Source organism: Petaurus breviceps, unplaced genomic scaffold (assembly GCF_028583685.1).
Source record: "Petaurus breviceps papuanus isolate PSGF00001 unplaced genomic scaffold, PetGlider_PUasm1.0 90638, whole genome shotgun sequence".
Taxonomy (NCBI): domain Eukaryota; kingdom Metazoa; phylum Chordata; class Mammalia; order Diprotodontia; family Petauridae; genus Petaurus; species Petaurus breviceps.
This window is the reverse complement of record NW_027187295.1, coordinates 94872-116927: the sequence shown is the minus strand read 5'-3', so window position 1 is coordinate 116927 and position 22056 is coordinate 94872.

Below are 22056 nucleotides of genomic sequence, written 5' to 3'. Positions count from 1 at the left end.
GTTCTCAGTAGGAGTAGTTGTTCAGTAAATTGCTTTTACCTCCAATCTGATCGTTATTATTTCCTAACTTTTCTACCCTGAAGAAAATAAATACATGCAAACATATTTTCTTCCTTCTCCACTAATTCCAATGAGTTTTTAGCATCTCTTCTACCCTTCTTAAGCAACAGGTAGAGAAAGGTTTTGATAATACTGCCAAAGTAGACGATGATCTGTATGACCTAACAAACCTCCAAAAGCACCCAATACTGATAAAGGAAAAAAATGGAAAGAAATACATTGCCACCCTATCACTATCATTAAGTCCTACTTTGAGCAATGTGAAAGATCAGCCTGAAATTTACCAGTAACAGGGTTTACATCAACATATACACATACATACATGCAGACAGGGAAATTTAAGGGTAGGAAAGTGATTCATTCAGCAGCTAACTCCCTATCCCACAAGGAAAATATATCATATAGTCTCTAAATCAGTCACTTCATTGCCCTGCAAAAATATACAAAAAGAATAAAGAAAGATTGAAAAACAAAATTGACACCTCATCTTTTCTTTTTTTTTTTTTAACCACAAGTTCTCAATGAAAACCTGTAGGGGACAGAGAGGACAATTTCAAAATCTTCAAAAGACTAATAATAGTAATGATTGCATCTATTTCCAATTACTTGTGTTGGAAACCTCTGTCCTTAAACTTTCTAGATCTGAATGGGTTGATTAATACCAGTTCTTTTAGAGTCAAATGCACAAAGGCTCAGTGACTAAATGATGCTTTTAATTCAAAAAGTTTCTGACTAAAGTGGAGTTTTTATTTATATTCAGACAGGTAAAGGAATTACAAGGCTAAGTATATATACAGGGAGAGAGACCAATAAAGACAGAGGAGGGTTTCCTTCTAAGAAGAAAAGAAAGAAAGAAAAAAGAATGTTACTTCTAGCCACTCAGTGCAGATAGCACCATTTCCAAAGCAATCTGGTTCATCCTGACAATTATTCACACTACAGAATTAGTGTGCCCAAACTTCACAGGTATTTAAAAAATTTAAATTGCCTTGATTTGCTGTTAGGAGCCAGGAGCCATTTCTGGCTGGCATACTAACAACATAAGGATCTATAAAAAGATAGGTGGCTACATTCTGCACCAGGTGAAGCTTCAGGCTGGTCTTCATAGATAGCTCCCAAGTAAAACATGTAATAATGTTGTAATAATCCTGTCTCCCTCAGGGCATTTCACCCTCTGCCTCAGCCAGCACACTTCACTTTTCGGCATCATCTGTTTCTCCAGCATCTCAATTTTCCTCTCCATGGGCCCATGAGATTTAATCACACATGTAGAAAAAGCCTTATGTTCCATTTCCTCTTTTTCAAGGGCTGCAATTTTGGCATCTGTGCTGCCTGCCCGCACTTCCAGACTTAATTTACTTGTCTAACCCATCAAATTTTGCAAACATATTTTCTTCATTCTTTTCCACTGATTTCAATGAGTTTTTAGCATCTTCTCTACCCTTCTCAAGCAACAGGTAGAGAAAGTATTTTGATAATACTGCTGTAGTAGATGATGGTCTGTATGACTTCCAGCAACACACATGCATTATTGGCTTCCCCTTCATTTGTGTTTGTTTGAGAGATTCTGTTACTCCATGTAGTTCTGGTTGGTTACCATATATTTTCTTCAGTTAAGTTTGGACACCAGTTTACTTACTAATAAGATTATTGAAAACAAGTTAACTAGTTGGGAGCCCTAAATACAGAAACATTCCCCATGCAAATAGCAGTCTACTCTCCATCTAATCCTTATAAATACAATTTTAAATTGTCTAACTGACTCTTCCTTGCCAATAAAACACTGTACTTCAACTCAGTCTCGGTGGAAAATCACTCAGCTTGAATTGACACATGCATTTTTTCAAAAATAACTCTGGAAGGCAAGGCATAGGAGAAAAGAGGGACAGGAAATTTTCCCCATAGTTCCAAAACCCACAATGTCATAATTCCCTCAACATCCTACATACTTACCTTGCTTCATTTATGGAACTTAACTAAAGGGTGCTTCCAAGAAATACAAGTTGAATAGAAAGCAGAAAATATATTGGATTCCTGTTAATAGTATTCACAGGTGAAATTAATGTTTAGTGCCTGAAATAAATAATCTGTCTTTGTTTTCCACGTGGAATTGCAGTATCTACCCAACTGTAACATAACATGCCTGAGTTAGATGTGTCAATGTGATGTAACTGCAAGCAAATAGGTCCCTCTATCCATTGCTTACCACCAACAATAGATAGAACCTTATAATGTTTCTCCATGACCCTAAAGTAAAAAATGTAGCCCTTCCATGCAGACTTGTATTACATATTTTCTGTGAACACTTAAGAGAGCTACTTATGCAGAAATGTCACCAAGAATTTTAAAGAATCAGATCATACTTTTACATGTAATGGCTTAAAAATACAAAACCTGGATAATTAAGAGTCTCGTTACACCATTAAAAAAATGGGACCCTCAACCACTATTGATGTCAATATCCGTCTAGATTCTAGAGTTGAAAGACATTCCAGTCATTTGAGATTTGCCCATACAAATAGCAAAATATACATGAAATATTTGCATTTCTCCTCTCACAAATGCTAAAATGATTAGTTAGATTAGGCTAATTTTGGTTACATGCTTAAACTCCAAGGAAGCACATGATGATGGAGAGCTCTTCTTTGACCCAGGGAGTCAAGAAAAAACAAAGTAACGGACCAGTTTTTGCCACTTATTCACCAAATCATCCTGGTCTTCTAAAGTCTGTATAATAAAAGCTATTGAAATTGTTCTCTCAACAGTTATCTATGATATTCTTACCACCAAATAAAAAAAATCAAAGACCAAAATCTTTTTAGTAATAACAACTGACATTCATGATTTGATATTCATGACACTTTATGATTTGTAAAGAGCCTTAAATATATCATTTTACATAAATGTCTTAACTCTATGAGTTAAGTATAATGTGAATTAACAAAAAGATAAACATCTTCAGAGAATTGAAATTACTTTGGGCATGGTTACACAGCTAGTAATCATGATCACATCATGAAAAATTCAAATCCAGGCCTTTCTAACTACAGGTACAACACTCTATACACTATGGCAGCTATTGACACTTGTTAACCATCCCTTCTTTCTACATATGCCTTTCTCCCTTCACTTCTGAGACACTACACTTTAATGAGTCTCCTTCTTCCTCTCTAATTATTCTTTCACTGGGTCCCTTCTGAACCCTTGATGGAGGTACTCCAGTGAGTTCTCATACTTCTCTATTCTCTATATTCTTTAATGGCAACTACATTTTCTCCCATGATTTCAACGATTACCTCTAAGAAGTTGAATCTCAAATTTACATCTCCAACTTTGACTTCTCTCCCAAGTTATAGTTTAAGCCAGGGATTGGCACACTATGGCCTGAGAGTTAAATCCAGCCTGTTTCCTAGTTTTGTACTCCAGGAGCTAAGAATGAATAATGTAAAAACCATTCTTAGCTCAAAGTACAAAAAACAGAGGACAGACTTGCTGGCTTTCAAATATTTTCATCTAGATATTCTACTACCTCCTCAAATTGCATTCTAAAACCAAATTTATTATTATTTTTTCTTTATTTTTGTCAATGATTATATCCAGTCACCCACATTTAAATTCTTGCTTATCTTTGATTTTCACTCTCCCTCAACTTCCACATTATAACAACAAGCACCCTAGCATACCCAGGATGGCTGCTAGCACAGGTTCTTTGATATGCTTTTCTAAGGGAAAGCAATTCAAAAAGGGTCAACAATCTTACTTTAATCAAACACATATCATTTACCTATTTCAGGGGGAAAAGTCAGCACCCTGAACTTCAGAGAATACAAACAGAAGTTACAAACAGAAAAAAAAATACAGAGAGAGAAAAGAACACAGTTCAACAAACCAACAGACAGGGCTTCTAACTGTCTGACCATCATATACATACAGTGTTAGTTAGCAGAGAAAGAAGTGCCAACATTTGGATCTTCAAAGCCAGGGGCTCAACAGCTGCCCAGAGTCTCATCTGGTCAAATCACACAACTCTTCCCATGAGTGAACCCCAAAGCAAAACCTCACCTCAGAGGTATACATACCCTTTCCAGGGTCAGAGGACATAACTCTCATGACCCACTGCCTAATTACAAATTAACAAGGTGTGGACCTTCCTGAAAAACAAGCCTTCCCTAAACAAGCTTCTCCTGTTGGGCTCCACTCCACCCTTCAGCAAACTCCTCCCACCACAGACTCCATGTGACCACATACAGCCTGTTAGGGGGCAAAGTGTATTTTCAAGCCAAGGAAGGTCCACAAATTCCCTTAGGCTTATTAAGGGGCAGGGAAGATCTTCAAATTCCCTTACCATTACACACATTCAATCAACTGTCAAAACCTGTCATATATTTCCCCCACCGTCCCCTTCAAAAATGTCCCCTCTTCTCCTGCTACTACTACTCTAGTCTAGCTGATATTACCAACTAGTTTGGGGGGTGGGGGGCAGGCTGTATGTATGTCTGAACCTATAATTTCATAGATGTATGGAATCTCCCAGGTATAGAAAATTATTCCATTGGTGCAATTTGACAATATGTAATGTACTTTATTAGGATATTGTCTGGGCCACTGAATTTGAACTCAGGTCTTCCTATTTATTCCATTTACTCATTCAACCAGTATAGTAGATCTTCCTAGTTTATCTCATTCATTCAACAAGTATTTCTTAAACATCTGCTATCTATCAGGCATTGTTCTGGGTACCAAGGACACAAACAAAAATGAAAGAGCACTTTCTCTGAAAGAGTTTACATTCTATGATGAGAAATAGGTAAACAGAAAAATAAATACAAAATAGATACCAAGTAGGTGCTAAGACTTTTCTAGGGGAGAAGGCTTTCAGGACCAAGGAATCAGGAAATGTTTCTTATAGAAGGTGGCACCTGACTTAAGAAGTGAAGGAAGAAAGAATCCTACAAGGCAGAGGTAAAAAAGGAATTCTTTACAGTATAGGGGATAGCCTGTGAAAAATCAAAAATGAAAAAAAGGGTACCATTTACAGCATTATGTTAAGCAGATCAGTTTGACTGGAATGCAGAATAAGTGAAGGGTAATGAGAAATAAACCTGCAAAGGGAGATGTAAGCCAGATAAAGATGAACTTCTTGATCAAGGAATAATATAAAACAGTAAAAAGTAATATCAAATAATAAAACATAAAAGTAATATAAAATTATAAAATAAAAAGATATGCTTTTGGAACATGCATTTGTCAGGTTTGTGAAGGAGACTTAAGGCAGGGCAAAGATTGAAGACAGAGAAAATAATGAGGCCACTATTGCAATAATAAAGGCAATAGGTGTTAAGAGTCCAAACCAGTGTGGTAGATATGAGTAAAGAAAATATGGAAGAAAGTGATATTTTAGAGATAGAATCAACAAGATTTGACAACTGATTGAGCATGAAAAAGAGAAAGGGAAGAGTCAAAATAATTCCAGGATTACACACCTGTGTCCCTTGGAGATGGTGGGGTCTTCAGTAGAAATAGAGACATTACAAAGAAGAATGGGTTTTATGAGGATGATAATAAGTTCGGTTTCTGGAATATTGATTTTGGGATGTCTTGGGACATTCATTTGGAAATGTGCAATAAACAGTCAGTGATGAAGTTCTAGAGTTAAAGAGAGAGAGAGAGAGAGAGAGAGAGAGAGAGAGAGAGAGAGAGAGAGAGAGAGAGACTATGGCTAAATAAAGAGATCCAGGAGTTGCTTAAATAGAAATGATCCTTTAACCCTTGGAGGATGATGAGATCAAAAAGAGTCTAGAAAGAAAAGATAAGAGGAGTCAGGACTAAGCCTTGGATTACACCCATGTGTAGGGAGTAGCTAGGTGGCATGGTAGATAAAGTGCCAGGCCTAGAATCTGAAAGACTCATCTTCCTGAGTTCAAATCTGGCCTCAAACACTTACTAGCTATGTGATACTAAGTAAGACATGTAACTCTCTTTGCCTCCGTTTTCTCATCTGTAAAATGAACTGGAGAAGAAAATGACAAACCAGTTCAGTACCTTTGCCAAGAAAAACCCAAATGGGGTCACAAAGAGTTGGACATGACTGAAATGACTGAACAACAGCAAGAAGGAGGTAGGCCATGAGTGATAATCAAGCAAAAGAGGCTGAAGAGTAGCGAGAAAGGACAGAGAATTCAAAAAAGGGGATAGGAGGAAGAAATAGTATTTTAGAGAAACAAATGTACAACGGTGTTATGGTGTTATGTTACAAAAAAACTCAAGAAGAATTAGGACTAAGAAAAGGTGACTGGATTTTGGAATTAAGGGATTTTTGGTAGCCTTACACAAAAGAGTTTCAGTTGAATGATTAGGTCAGAGGTCAGATAGCAGGATATTAAGAAGTACAGAGGCAGCTAGGTGGTATAGGGGATAGAGCAGGCCCGGAGTCAGGAAGACCTGAGTACAAATCTGTCCTCAGACACTTATGTATAAACCCAGTAAAGTCATTTAGCCCTGTTTGCCTCAGTTTCCTCATCTGTAAAATGATATGGAGAAGGAAAAGGCAAACTACTCCAGTAGGGGCAGCTAGGTGTTACAATGGATAGGGTGCTGGGCCTGGAGTCAGGAATTCTCATCTCCATGAATTTAAATCTGGCTTCAAATACTTACTAACTGTGTGACCCTGGGCAAGTCACTTAATCTCATTTACCTCAGTAAAATCTGTAAAACGAGCTGGAGGAGGAAATGGCAACTTCTTTGCCAAGAAAACCCCAAAAAGAAGGGTCATGAAGAGTCAGACATGGCTGAAAAACAGTGAACAAAAGAAGTGAATGGGAGGTGAGAATGAAGTTAGTCCTCTACCAATTAAATCACACATCACTTCTACTAAATAAATGTTCTCTTTTCTCCTCCTCCCATTTTACTCTCCCCACTTCTCCAATGTATTCAAAGCTCACTATTGCCTACAAATAAAGTTCAAACTCATTATCCTGGCATTCAAGCTCCCCCACAATCTGACAACATCCTACCTTTCCAGCTTTTTTCTCATATGCTCCTCTATATAAAAGAAGTTCCAATCAAACTGGATTACTTGTTCATACCTATACACATTATTCGTCATACTGTTTTCTTTGCTTGGCATGCCCTACCATTCTTTTGACTATTTTAATCCTACCCTCCTGTTAGAGCTCAGATGCCATCTCTTCCACGAAGCCTTCCATGATACCTTCCACTCAGGAATGACCTTTTCCATTCCTGTCCTCCAACTTAAAATAGTGATTATTTGTCCTTCTTTCTTGCACTTATAATGTATAATCATGCACTATGGTCATTTGGGTCTGTGTCATATTCACTTTGTAGGTTGTAAGCTACATAACAGCAGGTCTTATGAAATCCTTATTTTTTCCATGGTGTTTAATATAGGTCTCTGAACATAGTGGGGACCTTTTAAATATTTGTCAAAGTTGAAGAAATTCTAACCTATTTCCAGAACAACTTGAATTACTGAGAAGATTGGCATTAAATAATGCAACCGTTCTCCTTCCTAAATGGTTCTGCTTGAGTGTAAGCCCTCAAGACAGAGGATGTTTCTGTCTCTAAAAGCATCTTGAATCAAAGAGAAAGCTTTGTCTATGGTACCATCCCATTAAGGGATTTTGAAAGACTTGAAATAAAGGAAGTCTCACCTCCTCATCAATCCCTCACCACCCAGTTCGTTTATTTCTTTTTGATACAACTTTCAACCAAACATATGTGGATGGTGTTTTAAAATGCTTAGTAACTGGGTAGGTGTTTTTAAGTGAGAAATGAATCCACATAGATAAGAAAACATGCAACATCCCCTTTCCCAAGAGCTAAGAAGAAAGAAAGCCCCTATGCAGACTTTCATCTCTCCAGGACAAGGATGACTTTCCCACTTAAGCAAGGATCGGATGACTTGCATGCCCTGGGGGAGTCAGCCCTTTTTCCATACCACTGGAAAATCAGGCAGCAAAGTGATGTAGCAGGTTAAGGACTGCGAAAGTAATATTGATTCTTTGGACCTATTTAATATTCTTGTGTTTCCTATTACAGCCTGTTTTGTGTTTGTACATCTCTATTTTTGTATTTGTCTATTTTCAATTTCTTTAAAAAGACCTTCAATAAAATAAAAGAACGACCTTCCTTGACTTCAGCAGACCACAAGCACTTATCCCTATGGATTCATCTTTCACTTAAAAGCACCCAGACAATTGCACAGTCTTTTTGAACTTTAGCAGCCTATTAGTTTGGGCAAATGTTAAGTGTCAAAAGAAAAAGAGGGGCTTTCTTTAATCCAAGTATTTCTAAATTGCCAAAAGGCAGGTCATTGTAGACAAAACAAGACTGCCTTTGGGTTCAACATGCTTTAGAAGACAGATGCATCCTTGGACTTGAGGGCCTAAACTCCAACAGAACTACTTATGGTTCCAAGATTAGAAGTAAATATATTGTGATTATTTCCAGTAAGTCTATGATGCACTGCATTAACAGTAAATAGTGTTTTTAACAAGCAATGGATTTACATGCTTGGATATTGAAAGTATGACATGGACAATAAATGCCCAAGTACCAAGACAATTATAAACTGTTAGGATCCATTACCACAACTTCTAAAGAAGTCAAGTCTTGATTTTTCTCAAATAAATGATTGTTTAACAAAACCTACAACTTGCTTTACAAGCGTTTTACTCACTGCGCCACCTAGCTGCCCCTACTCTACATTTTTCTTGGTCTCCAGTTGGGGTTATTGTAGACTGGTGGTTCTTCTTTTCTTCTTTTTGCAGTAGCTAATTTTCAGATTTCTTTCGATTTCTTATAGATCTTGCCTTATAATACTAGGGCCCAGGCTTTCATACTGCTTTTGGCATATGATACCTGCTGTCTTCTCCTATCTTTCCAACTCCCTTTTACATGTTCCCTTCCTGCATTAGAATGTAATTCCTTGATGGCAGGGACTGTCTCTTTACTTCCATTTATTTTCCCAGAGCTTAACACAGTACATGATAAGCACTTAATAAATGTTCTAACTCTCTAGTTACCCAGTTGAAATTATCAATCAGGCCTCGACTTTTTTTTATAGCTAATTGAGACTTTGAAGGTAAAATTAATACCTGGAAATGCTGGTAGATAAATACATAGAGTGAACAAATAAATGAAATTAAAGATTTCTTGAAATTTTGTAGAATCAAACCAGAAAATACTTCAGGCAGTGTACCCATATACAAACCCACCCAGCCTTCCAACTCCTTCCAGTAACAGATAAGATGACTAAGGTACTTCATCCCAGGTATCGCCCTGGCAAAAACACCTCTTCATGACCATATCCATTATAATTCATCTGCCACCTACTACTATCCTTTTGATCAACACTTCAATCACCAACCATGGAGGAATAAAGTATCACTAAACTTGCATTCTCTCATTTGACATCTTCCTGAAGCATATCCTCCCCAAGCACACTCCAACTCAATCCATCTCTTCCATTGTACCCTCTGAAATTGTGTTCCACAGTGAAAAAACTTCCCTTCAATCTAAACCTTTTCCTCATCCTCTTTCTATATATTTGTTCTCACTGAGACCTGACTTTTACCAGAAGAGAGGTATCCCTAGCCATCCTCTGGTTGTACTGGTTGTACCTCTACTCACAATCCCCACCAACACACACACACACACACACACACACACACACACACACACACACACACACACACACACACACACACATCCTAGAAGAGTTGGAAGACTCTTTTCTTCATAATGGCACTTCCAGACTCTCCCTTTGTCACCTTCATTTAAGCAACCTCTTGTCTTTTTTAAAGTTCAGGCTACAAAAATTCCATCTTTGCTTTCCTCCATTCCCAAATTCAAGCAAATATATAGGTAACCAATAATTTCACACTATCCTCTACTATGAAAACATTGACTCCTTTGCCCTCCCTTGGTTCATCACTTACTAAAAAACAACTCCCATCATCTTGTTCCTCTATTTCTATTTACCTGATGCCATGGAATGCTCAGTGTCCAGCACTAAGCATGATCAGAGACATGAATAATAAATGACCAGACCATGTGGGTAGTTCAAGGAAGAACCATGAACTCCATTTATTGATTCTTAGGAAAAGGTTTTTATAGAGCAAAGAGACAAAAAGACTCAAGTACTCTTATCATTATCTTAGTCTGTCATATCCTGGAAGTAGCATGGCAATAAGGCTTTTGTTCTCTAGGCACCAAAAAAGTCTTAGGAAAAGTCAGTTAACTCCTTTCATATGCAGCCACATTACAAAGGACTCTCTCGAGAGCTGGCTTCAAGGCAGAAGCCAAAGCCGCAATCATCGAGGACATAGGAACCGACAACCTAAGAATCAAATATTTTGGCTTTGAACAAAGTCTTGGGGTAGAGCCTACTGGTCTCAGAACTCAAACAACATTCTTTTAAGAGTAACACATATCAAAAGACCCAAGGAGCAAGCTTAACAAAAAGCCAAGTTGCTTAGGGCCTTCTATAGGGCACATAGTCTGAGTCTTGAATCAGGCCTCTTTGGCTCCCCACAACTTTGATGCTGAACAACAAAGCTGGAGGAAGCCACACAACCAAGATAAAAGGGTAAACCACAAATTCCTGATATTCAACTTCAAGTGGGTCCTCACTCAAGGAAGGCAAATATTATATACCTTCTTAATTGATTCTCTATCTCATCCCCAATAGAAGGAAACCTTTTGTTCATTCTTTAAGCTTTCCATTTCTTCCCCTCTCCCTACCATCTCATCTGAGAACCTCCTCTCTTACTTTGCAGAGAAAAATCAAGACCTTTCTTTTCCCTTTGTCTTCATCTCAAAACTTCTCCTCTTCATAACCCATTCTCTGTCCTTCCTTTACCCAGGTTCAAATAATGAGGTTACTCTTCTTGAGAAAGTCATTCTTTCTAAGTGTGTTCTTGAAATCATCTTCTCACATCTCAAGCAGAATGTCAAAAATAATTCTCTGGGTGGATAGATGGGTAAGAGAGAGAGACAGAGAAACAGACAGACAGAGAGATGGAGACAGAGTGACAGAGTCAGAGAGAGAGAAATTATGTGTGTGGACATATATATATATATATGTGTATGTATATTTATGTATATATAATCTCCTCTATCTACTACTCCCTTCTCTACTGCTTTAAACATTTCAAAGTTTCCCCCATCCTTTAAAAACCTTCACTAGTCCATAACAATCCCTCAACTATCATCCTGTACTCTTTTCCTTTTCTTGATTAAATTCCTAGAAAGAGCTGTCTTTACTTGTTGCTTTGGCTTCCTCACTTTTCACTCATTCCTCACTACTTTGTAGTCTGGCTTCCAACATCATCATCCAACAGAAAAGCCTCCCTTCAAAATTACCAACAATTTCCTAATTTCCAAATCTGAAGGTCTTTTTTTAGTCTTCATCCTTCTTGACCATATTGTCACTGCTGACCACTCTCTCATCCTGGATAATCTCTCCTCTTTAGGTTTCCAGAACTCTATTTTCTCCTGGTAATCCTCCTACCTGTTTGACCACTCTTTTTAGTCTTCTTTATAGGCTTATAATTTATATCACCTATCTTTGGGTTTACTCCAAGTTTTAGTCTTGGGTTCTCTCTTTTCTTCTCTCTCTACACTATCCTTCTGTGATCTCATCCCATGTGTTCGTTATCTCTATGCAAATGACTCATAGATCTATATATCCAGCCCCAGTCTCTCACCTGAGCTCAAGTCCTACATCACCAAGCTGTCTATTGGACATTGCAAACTGTTTGTTCCAGAGACATCTCAGACTCAACATGTCTAAAACAAAACTTCATATCATCTTCTTCCCATTTCAAACCACCCCTATACTGAACTTCCTTATTTCTGTTAAAATACCACCATTTGTCTAATCTCCTAAGTTCATGACTTCAATGTTATCCTCCACTCTTCATTCTCCTCCCCACATAGCCAATCAGTTGCCAAATATTGTCATTTTTCCCTTCATCTCTCATATCGGACCCTTCCTACTTACACAGGTATCTCCTTGTGAATGGCAGGCACAGTCTATCAGAGTCAAGCCTTCAATGCCTAGAGCCAAGCCTCTTTTTCCTCTGATTTTTATAGCTTCTTCTACTCTCCAGACAAGTGTTGTCTTTGTATTTGTCACAGACTGTTTTAAAATTCCCAGCATTTCTCAGACTATCATGAATCGTGATAGTCTCAGTCCCTCCCAGGGTGGGAAGGAATTGCCATCTGTCTAGGACTATAATTCCCCAAATTAACAGTCAGGTTTCAGAACAATTCAGTTTTTCCCAGAACATGTAAAAAAGCAACTGTCTCTTTAAGACACAAATCTTTGCTTTCCTCTAAGAACAAAGGAAAGAGTATGACCTAACCTACAGGCTTCATCTTTGACATGTATTCTCATTGGCAGGGGAACAGTAGTTGGGTGGTATGTGTGGTCCACCTAAATGAATTCATTCGGTTATTTATTTGTTCAGTCAACAACCATTTATTAAGTCCCTACTATATGCTACATCCTAGAGAAGATTAAAAAAAACAAATAAAATCCCTGCTCTTAAGTGTGCTATAATTTAGTACACCAAGTAGGATAGTTTGGAAGCTGTGTTCTTTATTGAATTTCCTGATTACTGAATGTTACAGCACTCAGAAAAATGATGGTATTTGATGAAGGCTTCCTAGTTGAGTCATTTAATTGCTCTTGCTTATTACATCTCAGGTTTCAATCCAATTTAACAAGAATTTATTAGGGACTATGTGCCAGACCAATTGAGCTATATGCTGGGAATATAAAGACAAAAATGAAAGTAGCTTCTGCCTTCAAGATTATTTCCTACTGGAATCTTACTGTGATTCCTCATTGTAGTTGATCCTGGATTCTCAAAGAATATGCCACAGGATATAAGCTCTGACATATCCCAACAGACTAGAAGAAATTCCAGTATGAGCACAGTGACAAATTGGATTTCTGTTGTGCAAGGACCCAACTAGTCAAATTTTTAAAAGTACAGGACCAGATAGATAATTGACCATCAAGTGATAGGTTTGGGCTGGGGTGGAGGTTGGGGTGGGGAGTATTGGAATGACCAGGGCAACTCATGAAGATTGCCTTTTGAATTAAGCTTGATATTTTTCAACATAGGAAACTTTTGTGCCTTACCCCACTCATATAACAAAACATTTCTTTTTTTGTCTAAAGAAATTTGCATGCAAATTGTTTTTATGGTACTTTTGTGAAAAGAAGGATTTAATTTAACCTTTCTATTTGACTTTTATTTCCAATGATTTGGTAAGAATCCATATAGTTCAGGAAGTAAATTAAGTCCCTTGTCACCATATCTACTTAATTCTCATCACATTCAATGACAAAATGGGGCACTGGAAAGTTAGGCCAGTGAATTCTGATAAATTAAAAGTTAAAGCCACTGATCAGGACTCTGTCAAAGGGATTGGTCCACTTGTAGATATGGTTACCTTGTTCTTCTTCATTTATATGTACCATGTAACTACAATCTTGCATTGCTACCACTTTCAAGTGGAGTCTAGGGGCTAAGTGTCCCAGCAAGCATCTTTTGGCCCAATTCTGGGTCAGAAATACAATTTATTTCCTGGGACAGGAATAAAAAACCCTGGACCTAATTCTGTTGGCTATTTTTTTAGATGTCTATGAATGTCAATAAGTGGAGACTTAGAAAAATTAAAACTTTCTTCATTATTCTTTAAATGGTAAATGGTTAAAAATCTTTTGTTCATCTGGTAGACCAAGAGAAGAATGTTGAACTTTTCTTTTCCTTAAACTGTAATACATTTTAAAATGCTGGCTGTGTACTGAGCTATTCGCTTTCAAGCTGCATTGGAGTTCTTACCTTTTTATAGACTCATTTAAGTTCTGCATTTAAAAAACAGATGGTTGGCTCTTGAATTGTAAGACAGAATATATTAGCCTTTCACACAGACACACGCTCACTATGCAGTTGGTTAGTACTATATTTATTCTGTGTGACCTTGATGATAAAGTACAGCAACTTGATTTCCTAATGTTGACTGGGAATTCATGTTTGTGAGTTGCTGAACCATCTGATTTGGGTGCTCTCTAACATAGAAGTCAGAAATAAATTGGCATTCCTAAGGCCCTGTGGTTAAAAGAGTTGCCATACACTCTATAATCTAAAGTTGTAAAGAAGCAATTTGAATTATTGTATATGTGGGCTTACAAGTGAGCTTTACGTGGGCTTGAGTTGATAAAACAAAGACTTAGTCAAGCTGTGAAATGCATTCAAGAGTAAATAGCAATAAATAACAAGAGGTCTCTTTTGTTAGACATATTTTAGACTGTTGTTTAGCTTCTGATTACAGGAGCACAAGGACATGTTTGAAATTGTGGGTTGCAGCCCCTTCTTTAATTGGGATGGCTTGGTTTGGCTATAAAAGAGAACCAGCAGAAAACTTTATTTTGAACTCAGGAATCAGCAATTTCTCCTTTTCTTTTACATATCATATAGGTTTGTAGTTATAAGGTTTTTTTATTCTATTTATCTGGTTTCATTGAATCCTTTTTAATTCAGTTACTATGCTTTAGCTTGGACCTCAGCTAAAAGCATGAAATATGCTGGATTTGCTGTTTTTCCTGTGAGATTTCTAATCTTGTGGGGGAAAAAATGGGTAAAATTGAAATAAATTTATTGGGGTAAAATTCTTCAAAATGTCCAGTTTTATCCATCATAGATGTTTCTTAAAATGCTCTTGAGATAGAATCACAAAATCTTGGGATTGGAAGAGATTGCAGATCTCAGTTGCATAAAACATACTTGACTAAATTCTACTGCAATATTCCCAACAAGTGGGATGAAGCACACGAAGGCATCAAGTATAGTGGAGTCCATTACCTGTGGGGCTATCCATTTTACTTTTAAATAGCTCTGCAACTATAATTCTCCAGAAGGTTTTGTTTTATATTATGTTGTTTTGTTTTACATCGAGTCAATAACCATCTTTCTACAACTTTCACCCACTGGTTTTAGTTCTTCCCCCTTGATCCAAACTGGGCAGGTAGGTGGCATTGAGGATAGAGTCAGGGCCTGGAGTCAGGAAGACCTGAGTTCAAATCTGGTCTCAGACACTGACTAGCTGCATAGTTTCCCCATCTTTAAAATGAGCAGGAGAAGGAAACAGCAAGCCAATCCAGTATCTTTGCCAAGAAAACCCCAGAAGGAGTCATGAAGAGTCAGACACAACTTAAAAATGACAACAGCAACAACTTGGCCTAAACAGAACAAATCTAATCCCTCTTGTATTAACGAATCACAATTTTAGACAACTTCATCTAAATTTTTTAAGGTCCTGGGTATACAAAGATAAAATATAAAGCAATCTCTATAGCCAAAGAACTTATGTTTGGATGGGGGTGACAACAAATATGTATATAAGTATATATAGAACAAATATAAAGAAAATAATTACAAGGTAGTTAAATATAAGGTCAGTAGTAAGGAAAAGCAATAGCATTTGGAGGAGAGATCAGGAAAGGCTTCTTGCAAAAAGTGATTCTTCAGCTGGGTCTTGAAGTAAAAAGGGACTTTTGCAGCAGATATGAGGACAAGATGCATTACAAGTAACTGGGGAAACCAGTATAAAATCATGAAAATGAGAGATGGCATGTTTGGTATGAGGAACATAGAGCAGATCAATTTAAATGAAACATAGAATGTGTGAGACAGAGGTATATAAAATAAAATTGGAAATGCCACTGAGGTCAGTTGATAAAAGAATTTACAAAAACAGGAGAAATTAATGTTTTATTCTAGAGGCAATAGGAAACCACTCAAATTTATTGAGTAGAGGAGTACACAGTAAGAGTTACGGGATTTAAAGATCTTCCATGCCTCATTGAACTTGCTGACATAGCAGAAAGGGGTAGGGCAAGAGGAAGCAGAAGCCAAACTAGAGTGTGTGCAGTGGCCAACAGCAGCAACAGCAGTGGCCAGCAGCAGAGGCCAGCAGCGGCTGCAGTAGTGGCCAAGGTGGAAGCAGAGGTGCGAACCCGTTTTTTTGAGCCAGCCAGAATTTCTGCTAAGGACTCCTGATGAGGACTGCCAGGGACAGGAACTGTGGGGAGGCCAGAGCTTCTGGGAGCATGTTTCCTGGATGCTGAGCAGTTGCCATGAGTGGGGAGAGGAGGACCTTTGCCTGAGGTAGCCTGTTCTGTTTTGAAGGCTTGAGAATGTGGGTGTTTACTACATTAACTACATGTGCCAACTTCATAACTACTGCGATGGCTTTGACTTTCTGGTTTGGGGACTCTGTTTTCTAGTATTTGAATAAATGTTCTAGCTTTATTCCCCATGTAGAGCCTGGTATATTTTGCGATTAATAACCATATCAGCATATTTATAGTTACCATAGGCATTGTGAATACTGCATTGTTGATACACAGTCAGATATACAATTAAGGAAAATCACTTTGGTAAGTAGTAGAGGATATATTGAATTGGAGAGAGACTTGAGGCAAGCAGACCAATTAGAAGACAATTTCAACAAACTACTGTCATGATAAGGACCTGAACCAAAATGGTGGTTATATAAATAGAAAAATGGTATCCCATATGAAGGACATTGGAGATAAAATTTAGCCATTGAATATGTATGTGGGGCAAAAACAGATGAGTAGTAGAGGACGACATTGAGGGTATGAACTTGGGACAATGTCCTTAATGGAAATAGGGTAAATTCAGTATTACTGTTAATGGGGGGGAGGGGGAGGGGAGGATATAATGAATTCTCTTTTGTACATGTTGAATTTTAAATATCTCCAAGACATCCAATTTCAAATGTCCAATAAGGTAAGAGCTCTCCATTCACAAGGAAATAGTTTTAAAGGAAACTAGGGTTTCATCTGCAAGATAGTGATACATTTGGATGTACTCTTTGAGATCTAAGTATACAATGAATAATTGAATGAATACCACTCTCTTTTATCATTGATTAAAGCAAGATTGCTTGAAACAATACAATAGGAATAGGAAATACACTGTGGACTTCGAGAAAATACCAAAACTTCTCAGATGACTTCATTTAGAAGGCAATCAGGCTACATGGGTTGCAAGGAAGCTAGAGATTCCCAAAACAAAAAATTAGTTCCCTGCAGGAGTCAGACGAATGCCAATTGATTATGACAGTAGAGACCCTTAAATCCGGCAAAAAAAAAAGTAGATATATAAAAGGTTTTATTTACAAAAGAAATCAAACTAAAATGGGTAAAGAAAATGAAAAAAATTAACTGGTCCTCCTCTGTTCCATTTCCAGGTGTTCTCTCAAGTAGTATGACACTGTTGGAGATTGTCTAGTTACTTTAGTTCTCCGTTTACAAGAAGGGCAAAATTTTAATGAATTGTTTCTATTTCATTGTCAAGCAAAGGTTTAAATCTCCATTTTCTGTAATTTCCCCAAATTGACATGACAGAACTATAATATCTAATGTTTCATTTTTTTACCTCAACAGTATCCTTTCCTGAAGTGCAGCCATGTGGCAGAACTGAGCTAATCAGACATGAAGTTTCAGCACCCATCTGTTTAAAATTTTATTTTCCCTTGGTCTTATCTACACTTAAGCAAATTGATATTTTTTAAAAGGGAAATTTCTTAAGTCAAAAATAAGCTGTAAGTGACTCTTCCAGGACCAAAAGTGCCTCCACTTTCTAGGAACCTGAAATACTAATATTGATTTCCTACCTTTATGCAACTTCTCCCAAATCACATAACATGATTCTACAAGACCACATGAAGAAATGAAGTTCTTCCTAGAAACAGAATTTTATCTACTGCCTAACATCATCATCATCATCATCATCAAAAATAGATAACATTTATATAGTGCTTTTGAGATTATATCCCATTTGATCCTCACAACAACCCTAGGAAGTAAATGCTATTATTAGGCACATTTTACAGATAAGAAAAGTGACCTGCCCAGGACTGTATAGCTAATAAGTGACTGAGGCTGGATTTGAACTCAACTATTCCTGACTCTAGGTCTGGAGTTCCACTGTGCCACCTAGCTGTCTCTCATGGACACTGGGGGACACTCATGAAGATATAATAAAAGGTAATTGAGAAAGAATGATCAGACACAGGTGGTAAGAAAACCAGGAGGGAGCAGCATAACAAAAATCTACAGAGAAGGTCAGAGATGCTGGTACAACTCTGTAGTCCCAGCTATTAGAGAGGCTAAGGTTGGTGGATCAGTGGAGCTCAAGAATTGTAAGCCTCAGTATATTAAAACAATCAGGTTTCTGCACTAAATCAGACACTACTGTGAACCACTGGAATCAGAGAGGGAGGGAGAGGGTAAGACAAGGCTGCCTAAGGAAGGACATTCTTCTCTGGTCAGAAATGAGGGAGATCAAAGCTTCCATTCCGATCAGTAGTGGAATCAAGTCCATGAAGGATCACTGAATTTCTAGCCTACTGGAGATAAGGAAACCCAGTCTCAAAAAAGAAAAAAAAAACACAGTGGGGAAAAAGAAAACCTAGAGAGGAAAAAGTATCCAAAAGAGGAGAGTTATTGACAGTATCAAAGGCAGCAGAGAGGTTAAAAAAAAGGACTGAATAAAGGTCATTAGATTTGGCAATTAGGATATCATTAGTGACTTTGGAAAGAACAGTTTCAGTTGATTGATGAGGTCAGAAGCCAGAATGCAGTTTTGAACTTCTTAATGAGATTAGCCACGAAGGGGGGAAAACAGATACAGGAGAGCTAGAAGGAATGGTAGACTTGTTCAGAACTTGTTCACTGGGTTCCTCTCCTGCCCAGCTTCTACCTAATAGTAGGTAATTTGAACATCCATATCAATGTTCCTTCAAACGTTCTAAATTTATAGTTTCTCAGTCTCGAAGTCCCATGACCTATGCACGGCATCGAAGCCATGCAGAGAATGCAACATTGTGTTTCTCACCATTGCCCGCACATATTCGACCTCTATGATCAAAACCCCAACATTACTCTAGCTAACCATAGCATATTGTGTTTTTCCTATACTTCACGCTTCCTAAATCTGTTCTTTCTCTGTATCTTAATCTCTAATTCTCTCTACCCTTCAGTGATTTCTAAGCCATTATCCCTGCTTTGATTCACATTTGTTCCTCCCAATCTCAAACCTCTAAGAAACCAATCCAACTCTACATAGTCATCTAATTTCAAATCCCTCAACCATTTTGTTTTATTTGACTTCATTGCTTGATCAATCCACAACTCTGGATAACTGTAGCAGCAAGCACCCTAGCATACCCAGGATGGTTGCTAGCATAGGTTCTTAGATCTGCTTTTCTAAAGGAAAGCAACTCAAAATGGGTTAACAATCTTAATCAAACATATATCATTTACCTAGATCAGGGGGAAAAGTCAGCACCCCAAACTTCAGAAAATACGAATAGAAGTTACAACAAAAAAATAACACAATTTAGCAGACAGGGCTTCTAGCTGTCTGATCATTACATCCATACCTAATTAGTTATCAGAGAGGGAAGCACCAACATCTGGTTTTTCTTTTTTTTTTTTTTTTTTTTAAAGCAATAGGGGTTAAGTAACTTGCTCAAGGTTACACAGCCAAGTTATTTCTGGGTGTGGTGCTGAGTATCTGAGCCCAGATTTGATCCAGGTCATCCAGACACTGGAGCCGGTGCTCTTACTTGCTGAGCCACCTGGCCACCCCTAAGCAATTGGGGTTTAAGTAACTTGCTCAAGGTTACACGGCCAGGTGTTTCTGGGTGGGTGCTAAGTGTCTGAGCCCTGGATTCGATCTCCAGGTCTTCTCAACACTGGAGCCGGTGCTCTTACTCGCTGTGCTACTTGGCCGCCCCCAACATCTGGTTTTTCAAAGGAAGGGGGGAGGAGGGGTGGTGGGACACAATGGCTGCCCAGAGTTTCATCTGGCCAAATCACACAATTCTTCCCAAAGTGAGCCCCAAAGCAAAATTTCACATCAAGGTGTATATATATAGCCTTCTCCTGGATCAGAGAATGTCACAACCATCTTGACCCACTGCCCAATCACAAAGTAACAAGGTGTGGGCATTCCTGAAAAACAAGCCTCCTGCCACAGGTTCCATGTGACCACATTCAGCCTATTAGGGGGCAGAGTATATTTTCAAATCAGGGAAGGTTCTCACACTCACTTAAGCCTATCAAAGGGCCTAGGGGCAGGGAAGATCTTAGATTCCCATTACAATTACTTGCACCATTTGCAGTTCTCTGCTCCTTCTTGTGTTCTACTGAACAAAGACAGAGGAAGTCATGCAACCAATGTGATTGACTCCACTACAAATCTTGTTTATCTAATCACAACCAGCCTTCACTGACAGACATCAAGCCTTTTACAATTTACTTATTGATTTAGGAACTCTTGACAAGCTATTCCAAGTCTTGAATTTCCCACTTCTTCCTCTTCTCCACAATCTCTGTTTAGGATTTCACCTCTTACTTTATTAAGACAATTAATGACATTCATAATGAGTTTATTCTTCTGTTATACTTCATCTTAAAAATACTTGACATCAATTCTCTCCTTATCTGTTTTCCTCTGACAATAAATTGGCTCTTCTCTTTGCCAGCACTGTCCCCTCTTCTTGAGCACTTGATTCCATACTCTCACATGTTCTCCAGCAAATTGTTCCTTCAATCATTCCCTTTCACTCTAATCTTAAGCCTTTTCCTATCTAGTTGTCCCTTTCCTGATTTCTACAAATATATTAACATCCTGAAAAAAGATGTCATCAGGCCCTACTAACTTCTCAAGTTAATCACCTTATGTTTCTCCTCCCTTTATCAGCCAAACTCTTATGAAAATCTTTCTATATCTATTGCCTCCACATCATCTCCTCTCAAGCCTATATCCTCAACAATCTCTCTTCTAATCTCCTCATGCAACCAAAATTGTTCTTTTCAAAGTTACCATTGAACTCCTTTTATTTATTTTATTCTGAACTTAAGAAACAGAACAAGCATTCACATAACATAGTAGAATGGGGGGGAAAGATGATTGTAGATGAAACTTCAAAGCCTATTATGTACAACTTGCTATTCCCATCACTTCCACCAATTAATGTTAACAGAATTTTGAATGCAATCCAGACTAGATCAGTCTCTAACCTGGGAATGGCCAGAGCTGAACAGACCAGACTGGAGGCAAGTGTGCCAGGACACAAAGTAGCAGCATAATTTATTTCAGTGAGGAAAATTACTTACAAGCAAAGAAGCCCTCCCTCCTGAAAAGGAGGGCTGAACATGTTGGAGATGCAGGCAAAGTTTATACACATAAGTGGGCTGGACTATGATATTATCACTTTTAGGTCTTGAGTAGGCCCCAAGGACCCTGTGGGGAAAGTATTGTCTCAAGTCTTGGGAGTCATACCTACCCTTCAGGGTAAAGAGCCAGAGTTCTGGGATGGGAATAAGTACCTGTCAGTGACAAGGAACAGGGATTGTGACTATGTGATGGATGGCCCTGGGACATTGGGGAAACTAAATCCCTCAGCAAACACATGGTGCTGTTCCAAGCAATACACTTTGCCAGAGAGTGAGATCATTCCAGGGCGCAAAAGATTATTGTTATGCCAAACTCAGGACACAGCCTGCTTGCTAGCCTTAGCTTTGGAAAATGGGTTATCTCCAAAATATTTTGACATTAATATATCATAAAGTTATCATTTAATTTTTTTCTACCCTCCCCACTCTGCCCTACAGATGGCTACCATTAGGCACAAATATCTATATATTTAAAAATATTCTATACATCTATTTATCAGTTCTTTCTCTGGATGCAGATAGTATCTTTCTTCATAGGTCCTTTGTAGTTAATTTGGGTGTTTATAATAGTCAAATTACTTAGTCACTCAAAGTTGTTCTTAAAACAATGTTGCTATTACTGTATATGATGTTCTCATGGTTCTACTCATTTCACTCTTCATTATTTCATGCAAGTCTGTCCA